The sequence below is a fragment of the Pteropus medius genome, unplaced genomic scaffold (genome assembly GCF_902729225.1).
Source record: "Pteropus medius unplaced genomic scaffold, Ma_sr-lr_union100, whole genome shotgun sequence".
Classification (NCBI taxonomy): Eukaryota; Metazoa; Chordata; class Mammalia; order Chiroptera; family Pteropodidae; genus Pteropus; species Pteropus medius.
The window spans coordinates 5,300,173-5,323,673 of NW_024345861.1; the positions used below are offsets into that span (position 1 = coordinate 5,300,173).

At 35.5% G+C, this 23,501-nt stretch overlaps 1 non-coding gene across 1 annotated transcript; it reads left to right on the top strand.

Moving 5' to 3' along the window:
• The first annotated feature begins 21,139 nt into the window (after positions 1–21,139).
• On the top strand, positions 21,140–21,276 carry LOC120612294 (U4 spliceosomal RNA). Its single transcript, XR_005655426.1, has one exon. It is a non-coding gene; the product is annotated as a U4 spliceosomal RNA (small nuclear RNA).
• The last annotated feature ends 2,225 nt before the right edge of the window (positions 21,277–23,501 follow it).

The following is a 23,501-nucleotide window of genomic DNA, read 5'->3' on the forward strand; positions in this document are numbered from 1 at the left end:
TCATGCGGCTAAGCAAGGTCAGAGTACATTTTTGGCTATGGAAGTCCTAACTGAGGTATGTGTCATATGTATAGAAACACACTTTTAAAATCACTTCAGCCAGGTTAATCCTCTAGATAAATGATTTTCAGCACATTAGACTCACATAAAGAACTTTCAAAAATTCTGATGCCCAAGCCACATCCAAGTCTAATTAAATCTCTGTGTTTTTTAAAGTTCTCCAAATGATTCCAATGTAAAGCCAAAATTAAGAAGAATTGCTCTACATAATCAATGAATTAGTGTTAATGTTTCAGTGTATGTCTTCTTCCATCCTTTCTTTCTATGCTCACACAATCATACCCAAACAAACACATTCCAATATATAGAGTTAGGTCAATTAAAAATAGTATATTACTATGCACAATACTGTGCAACTTCCTGTTTTACTCTAATAATTTCCTATGGCCATCCCTCCAGAGAATAATTGTGTCAGAGAGGTGGCATACTATAAGTACTAGTTTGAGACTAATCTTGGTTCTGTTATATAGGAGGATTTGGAGAGCAAAACAATCATAGATCTCTTAATAGAAGTCTAACAAAATACTCTAGGAATGGGAACCAGCACTTCCAACTAGAGAAGTAGCAGTTGGAGTGGAAAGGGGTGGACCAATGTAAAAAAAAATATATTAGCAAGAAAGAATCATTGGCCTTAATAACTAACTGGCATAGGAGATAGGGGAGTAGGAAGAATCAAGTGCAGTTTCATCGTCTAAGCTTAGAAGCCAAAAGAATAGTTCGGAAGAAAAATAATTATGAAGATGAATTAAATGAAGAAAGAATAGTTAAATTTTATATAATCCTCACAGCCTGACTTATGAGTTTCAGACATGCCTAGCTAGCCCCCACAATCACGTAAGCCTTTCCTTGCAATACATTTTTTAGTATATACCTCTTACTGGTTTTGTTTTTCTGGTTAAATCCTGACTGCTATGGTGGCCTCCATTTATATAGTAAAATAGGAGGCAAGAAATGAAAGAGAGAAGGAGAGATTTAAAGAGAAAGGAAGAGAAGGAAGAACTAAGGACCTGAGAGAAATGGGATAATTTGGGAAAGCCACAGGAGAGTCCTCAATAAATAAAAATAAACCATGTGTTAATCTTGTCTCCCCAATTATATGATTATGTTATTATGCATTAACCTTGCATGCTTCATATTTATTTTGAAATCTTCCATTATACCTAGCACATTGTCTCTAGATTGGTATATATTTGTTACTTTACTGATTCTTTCGTTGTAAACCTATAAATATATTTCCTTACTTCTGCTCTCCTGACACATCTTTGAAGTAAGGTAGTAGATGATAGTTTTAATGAGACCAGTTACATGTCTTTATTGCCACAAATCAGTAAGATCCTATGATTTTTTCTCCAATTGTTTCAGAACTCTGGCTAAAAAAAAAGAAAGAAAAATGAGTAGGTTTATTTTTTATTGAGTGCCCCAATAACCCAACAATAAGATTCATAGCAACCCTGTAAAAAATGTTATCTAGACTCTTGACTACCTAGTGTCAGCAGATATGACAGTACAATCAAAGTATTGCCCAGAAGAGACCTATCAGTGCACAATCTCCATCATTGTTTTACATGGATAATGAGGATATTCTTGTCTATAATTAAATAAACAAAAATTATAGTGGACAACTATTGATTCATTTCTTCTAGTCACATCAGTTCACAGGGGTGAACTTAAGACTTCAGCTAAGCCGTAAATATAATACCTTCTCTGGTCCAAAAAGAGGGCCCAGAACCAAAGCCAGTCAATCATAATTCCCTGAAATTGTTCACTCTGGAACCATGAGAGAGAAACTCTTTATTTTCTTTCTGCAACCCAGAGCTACAGACTTCCATGCACCATTGTGTGAGGAAGTCTGCCTAAAAGAGGAGAGAATAAGCCAACTTGTCAAGATAACATGACCAGGGATGGAGGAGGAATGCTAACAGTATTGCATCCTTATCTTAATTGCCCTCAACTGCACTTTGTCTTTCCTGGTTATTTGTCATCCAGTATAGGCCTTAAACAAAAGTGTTTGATTTAGGTCAAGTTGACCTTCTATGACTTGCACCCAAAAGAATCTTAACTAATGAAAATTATAATCAAGGAGAGAATTCCAAAGATTAGATCTGCATAAATGGAACTAAACATCGAGTTCTAGCATGGAGGCAAGCTTGAAAACAGGAAATGAATCTGAGAGCCAGGAGCCAAGGAGATCAAGAAAAAGTTGGGGATCAGTGTACAAAGCACATTGTGTTGTTTTTTAAACAGTTTCTTAGCTCCAAACCTATGCTTCTGGACTCTACATCATGCCACTGAAGCAGGAACTTGGAAAACCTCACTCCTCCTTTGCCAGCCAGATCCCTGTTGGGCTCTGTCAATACACTATAAGACCAGAGAAGGGAGAATAAGCCCTTTTTTTTCTGTTCTTGTTTCTGTAAATGTTGCCCACCAATGTTTTCACCTCAGCAGTGGCAGTTAGTTCAAGTAACAATTGGCCTAGTATCCAAGTTTTTCACCCTCCTTTATCATGAGGCCACCTCAGAGACACCAACACTAGCTGAACATTACCTCTTCTTCAGATGTCTGAGTCTCAGCTCTGCAGGGTTCCCAAACCAGGCACCTGAGGCACCAGGAAGGGCAGATCTCCCTCTTTTCAGTCCAGCTTTGTGGAGTCATTCCTCTAAGCTTTGGGTTCTAACACTGCAAACTTGTCTCTTTATACTCCCCAGAGGAACAAGTCAAGGAATGATTACTGCTTCCTGTAGTTATTGTCTCCATGTTACCTTGGTGTTTCTGTTTTCCCTTTTCAGTCTTCCAATACCTGTTTAACAAATTCCTAACATTAAATTCTCTGTATTTAAAAATGTGTATGGTTTCTGTTTCCCAGATTGAACCCTGGCTAGGATTGTGTCTGTGAGTGAAAGTGGTTATCAGAGTAACATTAACATAGGCTTCAGATACCTAGCTGTCCAGGAGTCTGGGAGAAAATAGAGTGGAATAAATATTTGAGGGGGAAAAAAAAGGTAGGTTTTGTAGGTAGAGTCTCTTATTATTTGGGGAGTTATTATTTTTCTCAAATCTTACTATGTTTGAAGAACATTACATACATTATCTTATTCATTCTTACGAAGTGCCCACTTTCACCATTTCACAGATTAGGGGAGCTGGAGGTTGAAGAGGTTAGTAATTTGCTCAGTGTTCTCAGCTCAAATCAATCATATACCAAAACTCATGCTCTCTGTGTCTGGAAACCGTCAGACTCATCTCCATGACTTCAACCACAGGACAACTAAACTCCATCTTGATGCCCCCTTTGGCATATGTGTCTTAGGCCCCTCAACATGCTTACTGTATGTTTCCTTAGATACCCTTTCAAGTCCTGACTATCCATTTAGGGAATGCAGGAGTCCCCTGAACTAAAGTGATATTTCACATGGAAGCTGGAAATGTTAGGCAGCTATAAAAGATAAAGTTGGTCTTATTGAAGCACCCCAGTAGTGTGGGTGGGGAGAGCAAGTGGAAAGTAGGAACAATTAGAACCGTATTGGTTGAACAAATTGGTAGATGACTATAGTGGAACTTGATGCTCAGTAAGTAAAAAAATTCGGTTGTTTTAAATATTAGCATATGTCCCACCATTACTCAGTGTTTGCCTCCAACAAGCAACAAATTTCTGTCCCAGTCTGAACTTCCATTCAGATCTGATCATAATTCAGAATCTTTCATTTTGTATAACACATTCTACAGAAATGTGACCCTTTCTTGGATCCTTTTACTGTCTGGTCTTTGTGGCTCAACTATTTCTATGTGAGCTAGCCATAGTGAGTGCTGACATAAAACAGAGGAGCTTTGGACTTGGAGGTCCTGGAAGGGAGAACAACTCTACTGCTTACTGTGTGATATTGAACTAACTCTACTACTTATTGTATAATCATCTCTCTGCCTGACCCTGAAATGAGATGTTAATAATAACTATCATGTGTTTATTTTCTATTATTTTCTATTACTATCGTCTAGGCACTTTGCTAGTATTTGACATACAGTTCTTCAACTAATCTTCACAAAAAGTCCTATTACTATCCCTCTTTTACAGATAAGGAAACTGATGCTAATAGAAGCGAATGACTAGCCTAAGATCCACAGCTAGTAAGTGCAGAGTCAGAACTAGAAAAAAAGTTTGTCTGACCCAAATATACATGCTGTTGGCTTCCACCTATGATAGAGCAACTGGCATAAAACTTGCTCTCTCACTGTAAAAAGACTGAAAACTAAGTAAAATACATGAAACAACTATTTTCAGAGATTGAATTATAGGCAGCATAGGACTTCAATCCATGAGAGAAGGAAAATAGAAAGATGAGCCTTATGATGCCCCAACTTCCTCTCCGGAAGCAATGTCCAGGCTGCTGCACAGGGGTAGGAGCCCAGGGTTTTTCTGAGCTGAAGAGTCAGAAATAAGAGTTCAGGTACAATAAGAAAAATGGGACTTGTGGGAAGAGTGTAGGAAAGAAAGAAACTATGCAAAGAAAGAGATCTAGAAATCTATATAACAGTCCCTTCAAGTCTTTGGGTAAATATTAATCTCTTCAAGTTTAGGATAAAACTCTACAAGGCAGGACACAAACTGACTCATCCAGGAAGCTATAAGCTGAGCAATTCCCTGACTCACACATGCTTAGAAAATATTCTACTATCAATCAGCATGGAGAAACCTTGTTGAAAATGTAGGACATTGAAGAAAGGCACCAGGAAAGTCATGCATTAGTAATATGGCTATACTAGAATAAAGCTCTATAGTATCAAGCTGATCTATAAGTCATTTAACAGCCTGCCAAAACAAACCTCAACATTTTTAATGAAAGACAACAAAATGCAAATATTTAACAATGTAACATCTCTAATGTTCAGCATCCAATAAAATATTACTAGTCTTGTGAAGAAGCAGAAAAGTTTGAGGAAAATATGAGTCAATAGAAAGAGACCTAGAAATGAATTAGCCAACAAGGACTCTAAAATAGCTATTATATTATTTCAATCAGAGATTTAAAGTGGAAATTAGAAAACTTTTTCTGTAGAGAGCCAGAGAGCAAATATTTTAAGCTTGGTGGATCACAAATGGTCTCTATTGCATTTTTTCTTTATTTTTTAAATAATTCTTTCTAATGTAAAACCCATTCTCAGATCACAGGCTATACAAAAATAGGTCATCAGTTCTATTAGATCCATGGGCCTTTGTGTACTAACTCTTGATTTAAAAGAAAACATAAATAAAATGTGGGGAAAATGAAAGCTGTAAAATAAATAAACAAACAAACAAACAAACAAATAAAACCACAGATGGTTCTTTTAGAAATGGAAACTACAATATTCAAAGTAAAAAAATGTATGGATTACAGCATGTTAGAAGAAATACCAGTAAATTTAAAAACAACAATAAAATGTATCCAAACTAAAGTACAATGGAAAAACAATGGAAATTAAATAGAGTTTGGCAGTCTATTATATGCATAGTTAGAGTCTCAAATGGAGAGAGGGTGGACAGAAAAAGTAGTGGCTGAAATTTTTCTAAATTTGATTTTTAAGAAGTATCAATTCACAGCATAATCGAATTATCAAAAACCCATGATAGAGAGAAAAGTTTAGAAATATGCAGAGGAAAAAAATGCACATGATGTTACTTAAAGGGGAAAAAAACACATAATTCTATAAACTTCATATTAGAAATAATGCAAGTCAGGAGACAATGTAACTACATCTTCAAAGTGCTGAAAAAAGTCTTTCTATATCTTTCCACTAATCTGCCTCTCAATGAGTAACCCTATCACACATGTTTTCCATAAAGACTTAATAAAATACTACATCTTAATTTAAAAACCCTCAAAATAAAGTTATATACTATAACTTTAATTTTAATAATATACTACTACTATTGTTGTTGTTGTTGTTGTTGTTGTTATTATTATTATTTAAATGTGAAACAATCACATTTTTATATCTATAGTACAAAAGCCCAAACTTTTAGCATGGTAATCTGCCCTAATGGATCTTTCAATTTCATCTCCCACTTTCCCCATAATACATTTGTTTATTGGATTGTTCTCTGTTCTCTAATCTACTGCTTCTCACTTCCAAGTCTTTGAGCATACTTCTAGCTATCGATTTTTCTAGGCCTATTTCATGCCAACTTATCTTAAAGTCTTCCTTTATCATCTTTCCAGAGGCAACTTCTTCGTGTTTTATGTTCCCATAATAGATTACTTATACAGGTATTTCTCAAACTGTGCAAATGAATCACCAGAGTGGAATCTGAGATCTGTGATTTTACAAGCTCTCAAGTGTTTTTGCTGCTGCTGGTCTAAGAGGACTCCACTTTTTAGTAGTAAGGTCTTGTGTGTATGCAAGGTGTGTGTGTGTGTGTGTGTGTGAGTGTGTGTGTGTGTGTGTTTAATTTCATCAACTAGAAAAGTAATTATTTAAAGAAGAAAGCTAGTTACTTTTACCTTTGTAATTACTATCGCACCTAATACAGTACTATGCAGCTAGTTGATCCTAGCTAGACAGATAGATAAGACAGATTAAAAGAGAGAAATAAATAGATATCATTCTAGTCAATCTGCTTCTTAGTCAAACCCTGATTTCTTACTCCCTGACAATTAGGGATATGTATCTAATTGTTCAGATAAAGTAAAACTTAAAAGTATGTCAAGCCCCTGTATCATGTACCAGCTCACTACTCTGTGATAGCTACATTTGCTACATAATTTTATGAGAAATTCATTATGAATCATGCTGACAATAAAATCTTCATTTATTTTACTTAACTTTTTATTGAAACTTTTACTTTATACAAACACTATAAGTACCTAGTGTCTCTGGGGTAAAAAAAAGAAGTGCATGTGTGGTATGTCATGTTCTGAAGAGGAAGGTCATTCTAACTAAAAACAGAAAAGCATTCCTTCCATATTCCCATAAACTAAATGGAGTCTATATTTTAAAAGCTTCAGATACTTTTTCATTCCTTTCCCTCCCACACACCCCATTCTCCAAAGGCCCCTGAGTAGCGCTGCCTAACCTACACTGTATCCTGTCACGTGACTGACAGCACAGCTATCAGCACCTCAGTATTGTTTTGTAGTTCAGGACTCAACATATGTTTCCCCTTTGGAAAAATTACATCATGTCTCAGGAAGTCTTTTTTTCTCCAACAGAACCAACGGATATGCTCTGTCAAGGCTTTGCAAATAAGAAAAAAAAAAAGATTAAACAACTGCAAACCCTGGTGCAGTTGTTTAAAGTGCACATGCTTGCCGCAGAATCTTTGTTTCATAGTTCAGACCCCGCCAACTCATCTATGCAGTATATCACAAAAGTCTTTCTCCTCGTAAAACAAACAAGACGAGGATGAAGAATAGAGTTTGTAGTTGTCTGGTGTCCATTTCTTTACAAAAGTACAATTGTTTTCATACTGGCCTTTGCTCAAAGCAAGCCAAAAGATAATTTGACTTCTACTCTAACAAATGCTTTAACCTATTGACAAAAGAGTGGGGAAATACAGTATTCTGAGAATTCCATTTCTTTTATGATGCCTTCTTCAATTTCTCAGAAGAATAACAAAATCTTTTATGTTGCCTAATTTGAAAATAAAATTAACTGTGGCTACTTTCTTTACTTTTAACCCAAAATATATTTGCCCTCATTCCTCTATCTAAAATGCATTTTCCTATGGCACAAAAATAAGTAAGTAAATAAATAAGTAAGTAAGTAAATAAATAAATAAATAAAATGCATTTCTCATATCTATACATAATGTAAAAAATCTTTTCTAATCATTTTTAAAAAGGATTATGTCCAATTCTACTTAGCCCTATATATTCTAATCATTGTTTGGCAAAGGTTGTGAACAACCAGATGTCAGAGACCGAGATAACATGGCTCACTTTTGTGAACAGCCAGTGGGCCGCCACAGATAATTTAGAGATTATTTGATTTTAATAATAAACCTAATGATCCCTTAAATTTTTATAACACTTACAAGTTTTAAAAAGTTTCCTGCCTATGATATATCGCCATTCCTCATTTATTTAACAAATATATATTGAATATCTGTTCATGACAGATGCCATGCAAGGCATTCATAGAGGTTACAATGGTAGATAAGAGTTTCTGCTTTCATTTACTTTACATTCACTGAATACTTATTCTGTTTCCATAAGTTTCTAGAAACTCTGCGCTGGTGATATGTTTAAAGAAGGTTATAATTTTTTTCATTTTATAGATCAGAAACCTGGGACCCAAAAAGGTTAAGTGAATATCCCTAGTCCACATAGTTAGCTATGAATACAAGGGATATATTGTGTCAGAAATTGACCAGAAGGCAGCTAGACATAGATAGCTTCCAGACCAAGGTAATAAATAAGTTATGATGCCCTGCATACTAGAAAAAAAAAATCAGACTAGCAATCAGGATTTGGATTTTAGTTCCATTTTATTATTTTCTAATGCAATGAATAAGTATAGTAGTTTTCAAAGTGTTACTCAAAGTCCTAAATTTCTAAAGAAATGACCGAGGAGATTTTAGAGGAGTAATGAAAGGAAGAGTTGACTACAAGTTCTCTGTTCAGATTTAATTAAAGCATCAAAGTTTTTAACTCTTGTATACATTGAGATTCTGCATATAATTTTGCTTTAAAAAAAAGAAATAAAAAAATAAAAACAAAAAATTAAACAATTAGCTGAATTATCTTTTTTAAATGGTTCAGTATATTTTTTTTATTTTTATTTTCTGGTCACAGTTAACATTCAATATTATTTTATATTAATTCCAGGTAAACAGCATAGTTAGTGGTTATATATTTATATAATTTACAAAGTAATCCCCCCAGTTAGTCTAGTACCCACCTGGCATTATACATAGTTATTAAAATATTATTGACTATATTCCTTATGTTGTATTTTACATTTCTGTGACTGATTTGTAACTACAAAAATCTGATGATTTTTTGTTCTATTTCTTTAAAAAATGCCAATGAGATTTTGATGGGGATTGCATTAAATCTGTATTATGCTTCGGTAATAAAGTCATTTTAACTAAGTTGATTCTTCCATTTCAAGAACACAGAATATCTCCCCATTTCATTGTATCTTCTTTGATTTCTTTTAATAGGGTCTTATAGTTTTCATTATATAGGTCCTTCACATGTTTCGTTAAATTTATTCTTAGGTATTTTGTTGCTGTTGCAATTGCAAAAGGAATTATTTTTTCCACTTCTCTTTCTGATGCTTTATTATTAGAGTATAGGGATGCTATGAATTTTTGAATGTTGATTTTGCATCCAGAGACTTTACTGTATTTGCTTATTGTTTCTAGCAGTATTTAGGGCTTTCTATATAGAGACTCATGTCATCCACAAATAGTGACAGTTTGACTTCTTCGTTTTTTATTTGGATGCCTTTTATATCTTTCTCTTGCATGATTGCACTTGCTAGGATCTCCAATGGCAATACTAGACACCCTTGCCTTGTTCCTGATCTTAAAGGAAAGGGTTTTAGTTTTTCGCCATTAAGTATAATGTTGGCTGAGAGTTTGTCATACGTGGCCTTTATTATGTTAAGGAACTTTCTTTCTGCACCAATTTTGTGAAGTGTTTGATCATAAATGGATGCTGTATCTCGTCGAAAGTTTTTTCTGCATCTATTGATATGATCATATGATTCTCATTTTTTAATTTATATGGTGTATCACATTAATCAATTTGCGTATGTTGAACCATTCTTGTGCCCCTGGAATGAATCCCACTGTATTTGGTTCACTAGTATCTTATTTTTGCATTTGTGTTCATGAGAGATGTTGGTCTGCAGTTTTCTTTTTTAGTGTTATCTTTACCAGGTGTTGGTATCAGAGTAATATTGGCCTCATAAAATGAGTTGGGAAGTATTGCCTCCTCTTTGATTTTTTGGAAGTGTTTGAGGAGTATAGGTATTAAATCTTCTTTGAATGTTTGGTAGAATTCCCTGGTGAAGCCATCTGGTCCTAAACTTTGACTTTTTGGTAGGTTTTTGATGATTGTTTCAATTTCCATACTGCTGATCTGTCTATTTAAATTTTCCAGTTCTTCTTGGTTCAGTCTAGGAAGATCATATTTTTCTAAGTACTGGTCCATTTTTTCTAAGTTATTAAATTTGTTATTATATACTTTTTTATAGTATTCTTATATAATCCTTTGTATTTCTGTGATATCAATCATAATTTCCCCTTCTTTCCCCCTGCTTTTATTTATTTGTGTCCTTTCTCCTTCTTTTTAGTGAGTCTAGCCAGGGATTTGACTATTTTATTAACATTCACAAAGAACCAGCTCTTTGTTGTATTTATTTTTTCTACTGTTTTGTTTGTTTTGTTTTCAATTTTTATTCATTTCTGCTCTAATTTTTATTATTTCTTTTCTTCTGCTAACTTTAGGCCTCATTTGTTCTTCTTTTTCTAGTTTTTTAAGATGAAGCGTTAGGTTATTTATTTGGACTCATTCTCGTTTTTGGAAATAAATCTGTAATGATATGAACTTTCCTCTTTGACTGCTTTTGCCATGTCCCAAAAGTTTTGATATGTTGTACTATCATTATTATTCATTTCTGTGTATCTCTTGATCTCTTTTTATTACTTGTCTGACCCTGTTCTTCTTCAGTAGCATGTTGTTTAATCTCCATGTATTTGTGGTTCTTCCTGCTTTCTTTTTGCAGTTGATCTCCAGTTTCAAAGTATTATGATCAGAGAATATAGTATGATTTCCACCCTCTTATATTTGTTGAGGCTATCTCTGTGTCCTAGTATGTGGTCGATTCTTGAGAATGTTCCATGTGCCCTAGAGAAGAATGTATAAGCAACTGTTTTGGGATGAAGGGCTCTGTAAATGTCAGTTATGTCCAGTTGTTCTAATGCGTCATTTAAAGAAATTATTTCCTTATTGATTTTCTGTTTGGATGATCTGTCCAAATCTGACAGTAGGGTATTTAAGTTCCCTACTATGATAGTGTTTTCGTCTGTTTCTTTCTTTAATTCTGTTAGTAATTGCTTTACATATATCTTGGCTCCCTGATTAGGAGCAAGATATTAACGTGTTATTTCTCCTGGGTGCATGATTCCCTTTATCATTATGAAGTGTCCCTCAATATCTTTCTTTACCTTTTTTATTTTAAAGTCTATTTCATCTGATATTAGTACCACTACTCCTGTTTTTCACTGAATTTCCACCCTTTCACTTTGAGTCTATATTTGTCTTTGAAGCTGAGATGTGTCTCCTGGAGGCAGTATATGATTGGGTTTTGTTTGTTGATCCATTCTGCAACTCTGTGCCTTTTTACTGATAAGTTCAGTACATTTACATATAGGGTGATTATTGAAATATGAGGTCTTCTTATAGCCATTTTATCTTTTGCTTTCTGGTAGTTCGGTGTTTCCATTGCTTCCTTGTCCTTGTGTTTCTGTGTTCTTTATTTTGATTGGCTTTTGTGGGTTTTGCCTCTTGTTGTTCTTGCTTCATGTTATATACTTCAGTTCTGAATCTTTGGTGTGTGGTTACCATTATGAATATGAAAAGCATAGTTATACATAGTTGTCCATTTTCTTCTGCATGGGCCTTATCTCCATTCTCCTTTGCAAATTTGGATCTTTTAATCCTCTCCTTTTCAGTCATTGTTATCTCAGTTTGTCCCTATGTATGCTGAATATTCGTAACTATTTTGCTATAGCAATTCTCTTCTTATTATTTAAGTTTATAATGCCCTATTCTTAGTAAGGGTTGCACTCCTTTGCTTCTATTTGCCTGATAGTCACTTTACTCCTAATTATGTATTTTTGTTGTTGTTGTTATTTTGTTTTAGATGAGCTGACCCCTTTCAGTATTTCCTATAGTGCAGGTCTCGTAGTCAAGAATTCCCTCAATTTTTGTTTGTCTGGTAAGGTCTTGATTTCTCCTACATACATAAAGGAGAGTTTAGCTGGATACAGTATTCTAGGCTGGTAGTTCCTTTCACTTAATAGTTTAAATTTTTGATTCTATTTCTTTCTGGCTTGTAAGGTCTGCACTGAGAAGTCTGACAATAATCTAATAGGTTTTCCTTTATTAGTTACCGTTTTCTTCTCCCCGGCTGCCCTGAGAATTCTATCTTTATTGTTCATTTCTGATAACTCTAATACAAGTTGTAATGATGAAGGCCATTTTAGGTTGAGATAATTGGGTATTCTGTTGACTTCTTGAATTCCAAGCTCCAGTTCATTCCTTAGATTTGGGAAATTCTCATCTATTATTTGTCTGAAAATGCTTTCTAGGTCCTGCTCCTTTTCCTTGCCTTTGGTAATGCCCATTATTCTTATGTTTCCTCTCCTGATGATATCAGCTAGTTCTTGTATTTCTCTTTCATTATTTTTCATTCTTCGGTTTCTCCCTATTTCCTTCTGATTTATTTCTAGATTTCTGTCCTCAGTATCACTGATCCCTTCCTCCATTTGGTCAACTCTATTTCCCAAGCTTGATATTTCATTTTTCAACTTTTACAGTATGTTTCTTTGTATCTCCAGAAGATCTATTGTGTTCTTCTTGAGGGTTTCAATTTCCTTGCTCTGCTTATCTAGTTGTTTTTTCAATTCCTGAAATTGTTGATTTGAGTTGTTTTGGATCTCTTTGAGTTTTTTTCAGAAGTACCATCCTGAAGTCTTTGTCATTTAAGTAGCATATTTTTCTGCCTGTAAGCTTATATTCTGGAGATTTTTCTCTTTCTTTCTGAGATGCTTTGTCACCTTAGTTTTCATTGTGTTTAATGGACTATTTCTCTGCCCGGGCATTAATGAAAGTGTATTCTGTTGTTTTTCCAGAAAGAAGATTTATTAAATAAAGATCTCTCTTTAGCCTGCTGCAAAGAAGGCACTCTTCTTTTGGTTTTCAGTAGGTGGCATCTAAGCCTCTTGGATCCCTAGCAGTTTCAGTAGCATTTGCTCAGATTCCCCTGGAGCTCCACGGTGATCAGTGATTGCTCTCGAAGGGTATGGGGGGGAGGGGCCCTCTGAGTTGGGAGTCAGCTCAGCCTCAGTTTTGCAAATGGGGCTGGTCAAAATCAACTGTTGTTCCTCTGTGGTCCCGCCCCACTTCTCTGCTTTCTGCCCTAATGACTGGACCCTACTGCCAACTGCGTAGAAGTCTCAGCACTTCCAAGTATGGCTGATCAGGTTAGTCGTCGCTCCTTCTCTCCTCCCTCTCCTCCTACAGGAAGCTCTGGCTGAGAGAGGCAGCTTCTTTTTTCTCCCAGTCCACCACTCAATACCCGGGGTTCTGACTTGTGGTAGTTCTTATGCATAGATCTCATACTCAGACATGCTGGTGTGCAGTTTGGGTGTTTTTTGTTCAGTTTTAGATATTCAGCTTATTGTTGTTTCAAAGGGAGAGATCTGAGGACATCTCTCACTCTACCATGTTTCTCAGATTCTAAGTTTTTAAATATATTTTTGATATTAATCTCTTCTTGGATATGTCATTAGGAAATATCTTCTCCTATTTAGTTAGATGACTTTTTGTTTTGTTGATGGTTTCCTTTGCTGCACAAAAACATTTTAGTTTGATGTAGTCCCGTTTGTTTATTTTCCCTTGCATTTCCCTTACCCAAGGAGATATATCAGAAAAAAATATTGCTAAGAGCAATATCAGAGAGTTTATTACCTGCGTTTTCTTCTGGAAGTTTTACGGTTTCAGGTAAACATTTAAGTATTTAATTCATTTTGAGTTTATTCTTGTATATGGTATAAGAAAGTGGTCTAGTTTCATCTTTTTTGCATGTATCTGTTCAGTTTTTCAGTGACATTTATTAAAGAGGCTCTCTTTACCCAATTGTATATTCTTGCCTTCTTTGTTATAGATTAAATAACCATATAGTTGTAAGTTTTTTCTGGGCTCTCTATTATGTTCCATTGAACTATGTTGATTTTTATGCTAGTACCATGCTGTTTGATTACTATAGGCTTGTAATATACTTTGAGATCAGATAGCATGATATCTCCAACTTTGCTCTTCTTTCTCAAGATTGCTGTGGCTATTTGTAGTTTTTTTGTGGATAACTTGCTCTAGTTCTGTGAAAAATGCCATTGATATTTTGATAAGGATTGCATTGAATCTGTAAATTGCTTTAGGTAGCATGGACAATCTAACAATATCAATTCTTTCTATTCATGAGCACAGTATAGGCTTCCATTTATTTGTATATTTTTTAGTTTTTTTCTTCAATGTCTTATAATTTTCTGAGTATAGGCCTTTTATCTCCTTGTTTAAATTTATTCCTAAGTATTTTATTTTTTGATGCAATTATAAGATTGTTTTCTTACTTTCTGTTTCTCATAGTTCATTATTGGTATATAAAATGCATCTGATTTCTGAATATTAATGTTGTATTCTGCTACTTTACTGAATTTATCAGTTCAAATAGTTTTTTGGTAAAATCTCTGGAGTTCTATATATATAATATAAAGTCGTCTTCAAATAATGACAGTTTTACTTCATCCTTGTAGATAACTTTCATTTCTTTTTCTTCTCTGATTGCTGCAGTTGGGCTTCTAATATTATGTTGAATAAAAGTGGTGAAAGTGGACATTTTTGTCTTGTTCCTGGTCTTAAGAAAAATATTTTTAACTTTTCCACACTGAATATGCTGTTAGCTGTGTATTTGTCATATATGACTTTTATTATGTAGAGGTATGTTCCCACTATTCCCATTTTGTTGAGATTTTTATGATAAACGAATGTTGAATTTTGTCAAATGCTTTTTCTGCATCTAATGATTTTATTATAATATTTATCTTTCATTTTATTTATGTGGTGATCAACATTGATTGATTTTTAGATAGTAAACAAAAGTTCATCCCAGGAAAAAATCCTACTTGACCATGGTGTATAATCTTTTTAATGTGTTGCTGAATTGAGTTGAAAATTTTTGCATCTCTGTTCATCAGGGATATTGGGGATATTTTTTTGTTGTGATGTCTTTATTTGGTTTTGGAATCAAGGTAATAGTGGCCTTGTAAAATGAGGTTGAGAGCTTTCACTTCTCTTGATTTTTTTGAAATTGTTTAAGAAGGATAGGTGCTAATTCTCTGAATGTCTGATAAAATTTACCCCTGAAGCCATCTGGTCTAAGACTTTTATTTGTTGGGATTTTTTTGATTACTGGTTCAATTGTTTGTAGTAATTGGTCTCTTCAGATTTTCTGTTTCTTCTTGATTTAGTCCTAGAACACTGTATGTTCCTAGGAATTTATCCATTTCTTCCAGATTGTCCAATCTTTGGTATATAATTGCTTGTGTTATTTTCTTATAATCCTTTGTATTTCTGTGGTGTCAGTTGTCCTTGTTCTTCTTCTCCAGTTTTATTTTGGGATCATCTCTCTTTTTTTTCTTGATGTGTCTGGTTAAAGGTTTATGAATTTTGTTGATCTTTTCAAAGATCCAACTCTTCTTTTCATTGATCTCTTATATTATTTTTAGACTCTATTTTTTTTTTAATTTCTGCTCTGATCTTTATCGTTTTCTTCCTTCTACTCACTTTGAGTTCTGTTTGATCTTCTTTTTTTAGTTTCTTTAGGTGTAAGAGTAGATTGTTTATTTGAGATTTTTCTTGTTTCTTGAGGTAGGCCTGTATCGCTATGAATTTCCCTCTAAGGACTGCTTTTGCTCTGTACCATAGATTTTTTGTTATTTCTTTTTCATTCGTCTCAAGGTGTCTTTTGATTTTTTAAGTCTTATTGTTAATCTATTTATTTTTTAGTAGCATGTTATTTAACCTCCATGTGTTTGTGGGTGTATGGGTGTGTTTCCTGTAATTGATTTATAGTTTCATACTGTGTGGTCAGAGAAGACACTTTATATGATTTATATGTTCTTAAATTTATTGCAACTTGTTTTTTGGCCTAACATGTGGCCTATCTTGGAAAATATTCTACGTGGACTTGGGAAAAAAAATGTACGTTCTGCTGTGTAGGGGGCAAAATGTTCTAAAAATATCAATTAAATCCATCTGGTCTGATGCTACTGTTTCCTTTTTGATTATATGTCTGGAAGATCTGTCCATTGGTGTCAATAGGATGTTAAAGTCCCCTACTATGACTATATTACTGTCAATTTCTCCCTTCATGCCTGTCAATATTTGTTGAATATATTTAGGTGCTCCTATGTTGGGTACATAAGTGTTTATAAGAGTTATATAACTTTGTTAGATTGATCCTTTTGTCATTATGAAATGTCTTCTTTGTCTCTTATTAAGCCTTTGTTTTAAAGTGTATTTTGTCAGATATAAATATTGCTAAACCAACTTTTTTTTGTTTCCATTTGAATGAAATATCTTTTTCCATCCCTTTACTTTCAGTCTGTGTGTGTCTCAGTGTAAAGTGGGTCTCTCGTAGACAGCATATGTGTGGATCTTATTTTCTTATCCATTCAGCTATGCTATGTTATTCATATTTATGCCCCCTTTTCTTAGAGAAGTCTCTTTAACATTTCCTGTAATATTGGTTTGGTGGTGATGAACTCCTTCAGCTTTTTCTTGTCTGGGAAGTGCTTTATCTTTCTTTCAATTTTAAGTGATAGCCTTGCTGGGTAGAATAGTCTCAGTTGTAGGTTCTTCCATTTCATTTCTTTGAATATTTCATGCCAATTCCTTCTGGCCTACAAAGTTTCTGTTGAGAAATCAGCTGTTAATCTTATGAGAGCTCCCTTGTAAGTAACTAGTTGCCTTTCTCTTGCTGCTTTTAGTTCTTTTTTTGGAGTATTTTCCTGTAGTTTCATTTGGGACATATTTTGTTTATTTGTTTGTTTTTATATGTTAGGTGAATCTGCTACATCTTTATTCTTGGTTAGGTAGCCTTATGTTGTAAGTATCCTGTAGGGCCCAGTGACTTTATCCTTGATCACCTTCACCAGGTGCTTCAGAACTGTCCTTTGTGTGGGTTATGTGCACTCTCCTGTTGTAGTTGAGATTTTATAGCCATTGGCATGCCAGTGGGTGAAATTAACCCTCAAGTTGACTGACTGAGAACATTGTCCATGCCCACAGCATATGAGCTACTATAGGGGCTAATCTCAAGGAGTGAGATTTGCCCCAACAGGCTCTGGTGTCTGCTGCTACCACCTTTTGTGTGTGCCACTTGTGGGTCTATTTGAGTTGTTCTCTATTGTGGTCTGAAGCTGGCCTCTGGTGTGTTGGTTCTGGGGCCTCTTGTGAGGGACTCAGCACTGCTGTGACTGTCCTGAGGCTACCTGGTAGGAGCTATACAGCAGTCTGTGGGTGGTCATTGCCTGTGCTGGACCTGGAGGTGTGTGAGAGAGGCCATGTTGCAAATCGAGGCCAATTGCCACCAATATGGGCCTGGGACAACTCAGCAAAAGTCCCTAGGCACCATGCCTAAGGCCTGTTGCCGCCTGCTGGTTGCCAGTAAGGCAGAGCCAATGAAAAAGCCTTGGTAGTACTCAAATTAGGTGAGGCAGGATCTCAGGGAGTCGCTAGGTTGAAGAGAGTTGTGTTCAGGTTAGTGCAAATTCAAATTTGGTGCCACTCACCAAAAGATTCAGAGTACACCGAGGCCAGCCACCGTTTACCTAGGTTTGCCCCAAGAGTTGTCTGAGAAAGACTGTAGCTTGGGGTGGGACTGGCTGCCTACCACTGAAAATGCCTCCTGCAGTGCATGAATTTGATGGTGGGGTCCCAGGGAGTCACCAGGGTGGAGCGAGCAGATTTCACCAGGCCAATGCAGTTTCAGATATGGCCATGTGGGAGGAGGGCTCAACCAAGGAAAGATGACATCCTCCTGTAGGCTGCAGCAGAGGAAGGCTCAACACAGGAACAATGGCAGCTGTTCCTCCAGCCCTCGTTCTGAAGCAGCCACACAATTTGGTCTCTCCCTGTATGTTTCTGGCAGCTGCTGAGCCACCATCACTCAGCTGGAGCCCAGAGTGAGTACTGGGACTGAGAAAGTTTGTGAGCAGGCCCTTTAAGAGAACACCTGGGTTTCCAGCATCCTTCCTTCTCACCCAAATAGACAGAATCTCCACTGTTTTTCATAGACAAATGTGGGAGGACTGGTGCTCAGGACAGGAAGCCCAGTGTGGAGCTAGGATGTTTTTCTCCTCTGAGGGGACCTCCATAGCCAAGATATCCCTCCAGATTCTCAATTGCCACATATTGGTTTGTGGCCAGCCCATTTCACTTCTCCACCCCTCCTATGTCTCAACATGTTTTTTTCTTTATATTCTTAGTTATAGGACTTCTGATGTTTTTCCAGGTCAAATGTTCAATAATTTAATGTGGTCATGGGGGGAGACAAATATAGCATTTACCTACCCTGCCATCTTGACCAGGTTCCTCTGAATTATTTTTAAGATATGTTCAGTTCTAATCATCTATAACTCAATAATCTTTCATCATTATGTGCTAAGAGTCTGTTTCTTTTCTATTTGAGGTGGCTAACATGGGATTCAATTCCCAACAGACTGATCAGTATGGTAGATTCTAGAGTCTTGCTGCTCAAAATGTGATTCATGTATCAGCAGCATCTGTATTACCTGGAAGCTTGTTAGAAATACAGAAACTCAGACCCCACCCCAGAACTCCTGAATCAGAATTTGAATTTTACCAAGATCCCCAGGCTATTCAATGAACATTAAATTTGAGAACTGAACTAGATGATATTGGAATCTTTCTTGATTGACTTATATCATTGATCCTGATCACATTCTCTTTTCTTTGGTTTACAACAGAAAAGTTAGGATAGATGGTCACTCCTGCCCTGTCCTACCTCTCCATGACTCCAAGAGAAAAGGCAGGCTCAGCATTTGCCATGTTTTCCTGTATCTTAACTTACAACTTAACTGTCACCATCTACCAATTTTTCTTATAAATGGTCCCCCAACCCCAATACCTATAATCATTTAGAATGTCAAGGATATTGAAAGCAGGTCTTCTCCAGTAGAAAGTTGAAGCCCCTTTGATAAGATAATCTTTCCGACCCAGTCCAATCCTAAGAGTCACAAATTCTATAATACAGACATTCATAACAAAAAAAAATCAGATCCTTTTCAAATTGCCCCAGGCTTGTCCATGTGTTATTAAAATTGGGCTGAGTAATACATGATATAAATGTCCTAGGAGACAGCATTTGTGCCCAGTGAGCACAACATCCCATAACGGACCTATTTGGCCTGTTACCCTGGCACCTCTCTCTGCCTTGATCTCTGGAGACCAGAGAAAATCAAACATCAACATGTCAAGCCAAAGGCATAAACATGAATATTAGATGCTTTGCTTTGAGAGCTTTTATAAGATCACATATCTGGCCAGATTTCTATTACTTCTAAGTTGTAGTCAGCAGGCAATTTTTTCATTAGCATTTCTCTTCCTTGAAAGAAAACATTACCCCCAAATAAAATTCAAGTGAACTAAATCACTTGCAACTTTAGTCATTTCAGGTTTGGTGTCATTTGTGGATTCAAGATTGAGTCCTATTTAATCTGCTCAAGTTCCATTCCTAATAGAAAAAAAGCCAAGAAACAAAGAAAAGAGGCATCCCCTTTTCCAAGGCAATCACCTTATTTGTTTTAGACTGTTCATAAAGTAGTTCAATGTATCAACTTCTTGCAGCTTCTTCTGACAAAGTTAAACCTGGCTGTATTCATTCTTTGAACAAACATTTATTGAGTATCTATGTTATGCTAGGCACTGGGGCCGAGCATAAGGGGAAATTATTTTTTTTAATCAAAAAACTCATAGCTTACCTATGAAGACAGAAATATGAATAGATATTAAGTTGTAGAATCAATACCTTACTGATAGTTTGAGCAAGATAATGTGAGAATACAGACTAGTAAGCAATTAAGATCCAAAGGTAGGTAAAACTATCCTTGCATTCAAGATTTTATTCTAGGTGAAAAAGAGAGAGAGAGAGAGAGAGAGGGAGAGAGAGAGAGAGAGAGAGAGAGAGAGAGAGAGAAGAGAGAGAGAGAGAGGAGAAAGAGAGAGAGAGAGTAAATACACCCTAGCATTGATAGGCAGTTCCTGCTAAGTGCCAAATGTATAGTTATCCAAAACAAATCTAGGGCTAAATGTTGATAGTGAATAAATATAGTATCTACATAGTAATTGAGAGCTGTTATGGTAGGCTGTGGGGATAGGGGTTGAATAAAGAAATAAAATTGAGCTGATTGTAAAAAAATTGCAAGAGTTTTTATTGCAGAAAAAAATAAGAATTGGGATGTTTGAGAAGGGAAACAAGTATGTACAAAAGCATGCAGGTAAGAAAGCACATCTTCTCCCCACACTGGAGCAAACAATGATAATTTCAGTTTGCTTAGAATAGAGGTTTTATACATATACTATGTTCAGCGATAAACATGGAAAGTCAGACTGGGGCCATAGAGTGGAGCCTTGAATTGTATATATAGAAATGTGGATTTTATTCCATAACCAATGAAGAATTTCCATGCATTTTTGAGCACGTGAATGAAAGAAAATCTGTAGTAAAATTAAATTTAACATAGCTTGTAGGATAAATTAGAGTAGGGAGGTGAAAGAGGGGAAAATTTGGAAGGAATTGTGATAAATAGAATCCCATGCTTACATTTAACAGTCATTAATAAGCAGTCCTTGTATGGGAGCAGAGGGTGTTCATGAAAGAGAATCCAGAGTAAATAGCATTATTTTTTCTGAGGAGTGTCCTTTGTGCAAAATGTAACTGAGAATCCTAAATTTGAACGTAAAACACCAGCTCTGGGCCAATTTTTTTTTCTTTTTACTTAAGTTGGTCAAACCCAATGAGCAAGCACTATAATGGGCACTAGCAAGATACCACCTGAAATCTCAGAACACAGAGGATATGAGAGGAGCAGAGAGCTTAGAGGCTACTTTTTCCAATGACCTCATTTTATGGATGTGAGCAGAGCTCCCCCACAAATGAAGGCCTGGAGTTACAATGCAGGTACTTAGTTCCAAATCCAATGCTCTTTTCACTACACTCAACTCTCTTAAATAATAGGCAACATGCCTCCCTTCAAAGACCTTACATGTATTTAAAACAAAAAGGACCCAGCTTTGTGCAGTGGCAATATCGTAGCCAATAAGGTTTATCTGAGGCGCGATTATTGCTAATTGAAAAAAAAAAAGAACCTAAACATTGTTTTTCATCCAAGAAAGATATAAAAATACATGTTCATTCTACTATGAGAAAAAATGGGATAATCTTTCTTAAAGACTGATAGAAAAAGAAGCCCCATATGCATTATGAGAATGAAATTTTCTGCAGGCTTAAAGTCTAGATAACAAAAAGCTACATTTCTCCCTGACTTTCAGCTTCTGAAGGCAAAGGTTGACTCAGGAAATAAAAAAGAAGAGATCTCACTTCTGTGGAAAAGAAACTTTCATATTATTTACCTACTGCAGTCTCCTTTCTAAATATTACCCCAGAAAAGCTAAACCAAAGAATTTGCAATTTGGAGCCATAATATTGAGGGTCCAATTACTTTAAATAAGTGCAAGAATCAACACAATTGTTCAGAACCCTCAAAGAAACATATTCATGAATTCTCAAACAATTAGTTTTTTTTCTGTGAAATCTTTTATGAGAAACTAAAGCGTAGATATTTAGGGTGCAGAGGTAACATAATAGAATGATAATTTCTCATTATAGCATCTCAACCATGGGTCTTAACCCCTCTCTTTGGGCCAGCTATCATAATATACATAAACATCAGAAAAGAGAGGTTGAAGGGTTTTATTCAAAAAAAAATATTTTTCCAAAACTCATTGAACTATATATTATTTAGACTAAGTTTTCTACCTAGAGTTCTTTATGTATATTTCCTCTATAAAACATCTTCCAAGACCATCGATTATGCCCTATAACACACTTCAAACAATTATAAAATGCTATGGTTTATTATGATGTTACAGGATGTCAAATCCAACCTTCTATTGGCTGCTTAAATCCCTACTGTGGTACCTTATGAAGTGGCTCTTCTAGCCTCTACTAGAATACCATCAGAGAAAACCTACTGCTTTCCAAAGTCACCTAACCAATTTGTGCATTACTGCTATCCTGTAGATTGTGGTTTTGCTTTTTGAGATAACAGAAACCAAATCTGTTCCCTCCTCCACATGACAGTTCAAGTCAACAGACATTTATTGAATGTTTGCCAGGCATTGTGAATGAATTAATTAATTAATTAATTAATGAGGCATGGTCCTTGCTTTAGAGATATTTACGTTATAATGAGGAGATGTGCACTAGTACATTCAGAGTGTTCAGATATACAGAAAGAGGTATTTAATCCGGATGTGGGGAGTTAGAGAAAGTCTTAAATGGATTTTTAAGGACAAATAGGAGTTAGCCAAAGAAGAAATTCCTTAAAAGAAAAAATTTAAGGAAAGATACAGAAATCACTCTTATGGCAGAGTAAACAAACAAGGGTAGAAGAGGCAAGACCATTTAAAAATTTATTTCATTTATCCAGGTGAAAAATGATGAAAATCTGAGTCAATTCGTACTAATGTATATACCTTTAGGAAATATTCATGAAATATAATTGTCAGGCCTGGATAACTAATTTGATATAGATGGTAAAGGAGAGGCGGCAATTTCAATATGACTCTGGCTTCTAACTTGATCAACTGGATGGCCGTTGATACTGCCAATTATTGATATACCAAGTTGGAGGTGTTACAATGAGTTGAACCTAGATTTGTTTGATGTAACTTTAAAATACCAGTTAAGATAAATGGTTAGTAATTGGATATAAGGCAGCAACTCAGAAGAACTTATTATTGAACTCAGTATTGAACTTAGATAAGCAAATTCAACATCTAAGTGAATAATATGAGCTTAAGGATATGTAAGATCATCCAGTTACAGAACACAACCTGAGAAAGGAGAAGCATTAAAATAAAACTCTGAGGGACAATAACATTTAATATGATTTCCAAGAGCTGGAGATAGTCATTGAATTCCTCCTGGGTCTTTTTTTTAATAGAATAAACATTCACAGATCTTTTCATTGTATCTTCTTTCAATTGCTTCTGAGTATGTTTCACTCTGCCAATTTCTCTCATAAAATGGAATGCTCTCTATTGATACTCATCTGTGAACTGGGGACTGGCCAAAGATGAGAATATCATCTCCATTCTAGGTGGCATAAGCAGCATAGATGGTTAACAATTCAGCATGTGTCTTTCTACTGCCATAATGTCACTAGAAAGCAGTTGCCCATCCAGGAACTATATTTCCTACTCTTCCTTGCTAATAAAATATGAGAGAAAATGATGTCTGATACCTTCGGCCCAAATTTTTTTATGAATCAGAGGTCCATTCCTTCTCCACACTTTATTTCCTCATCTTTAAGCTAGATGCAAATGACAGTGAGGCCAAAGCTTAAAGAATCACTGAGCCACCAGATG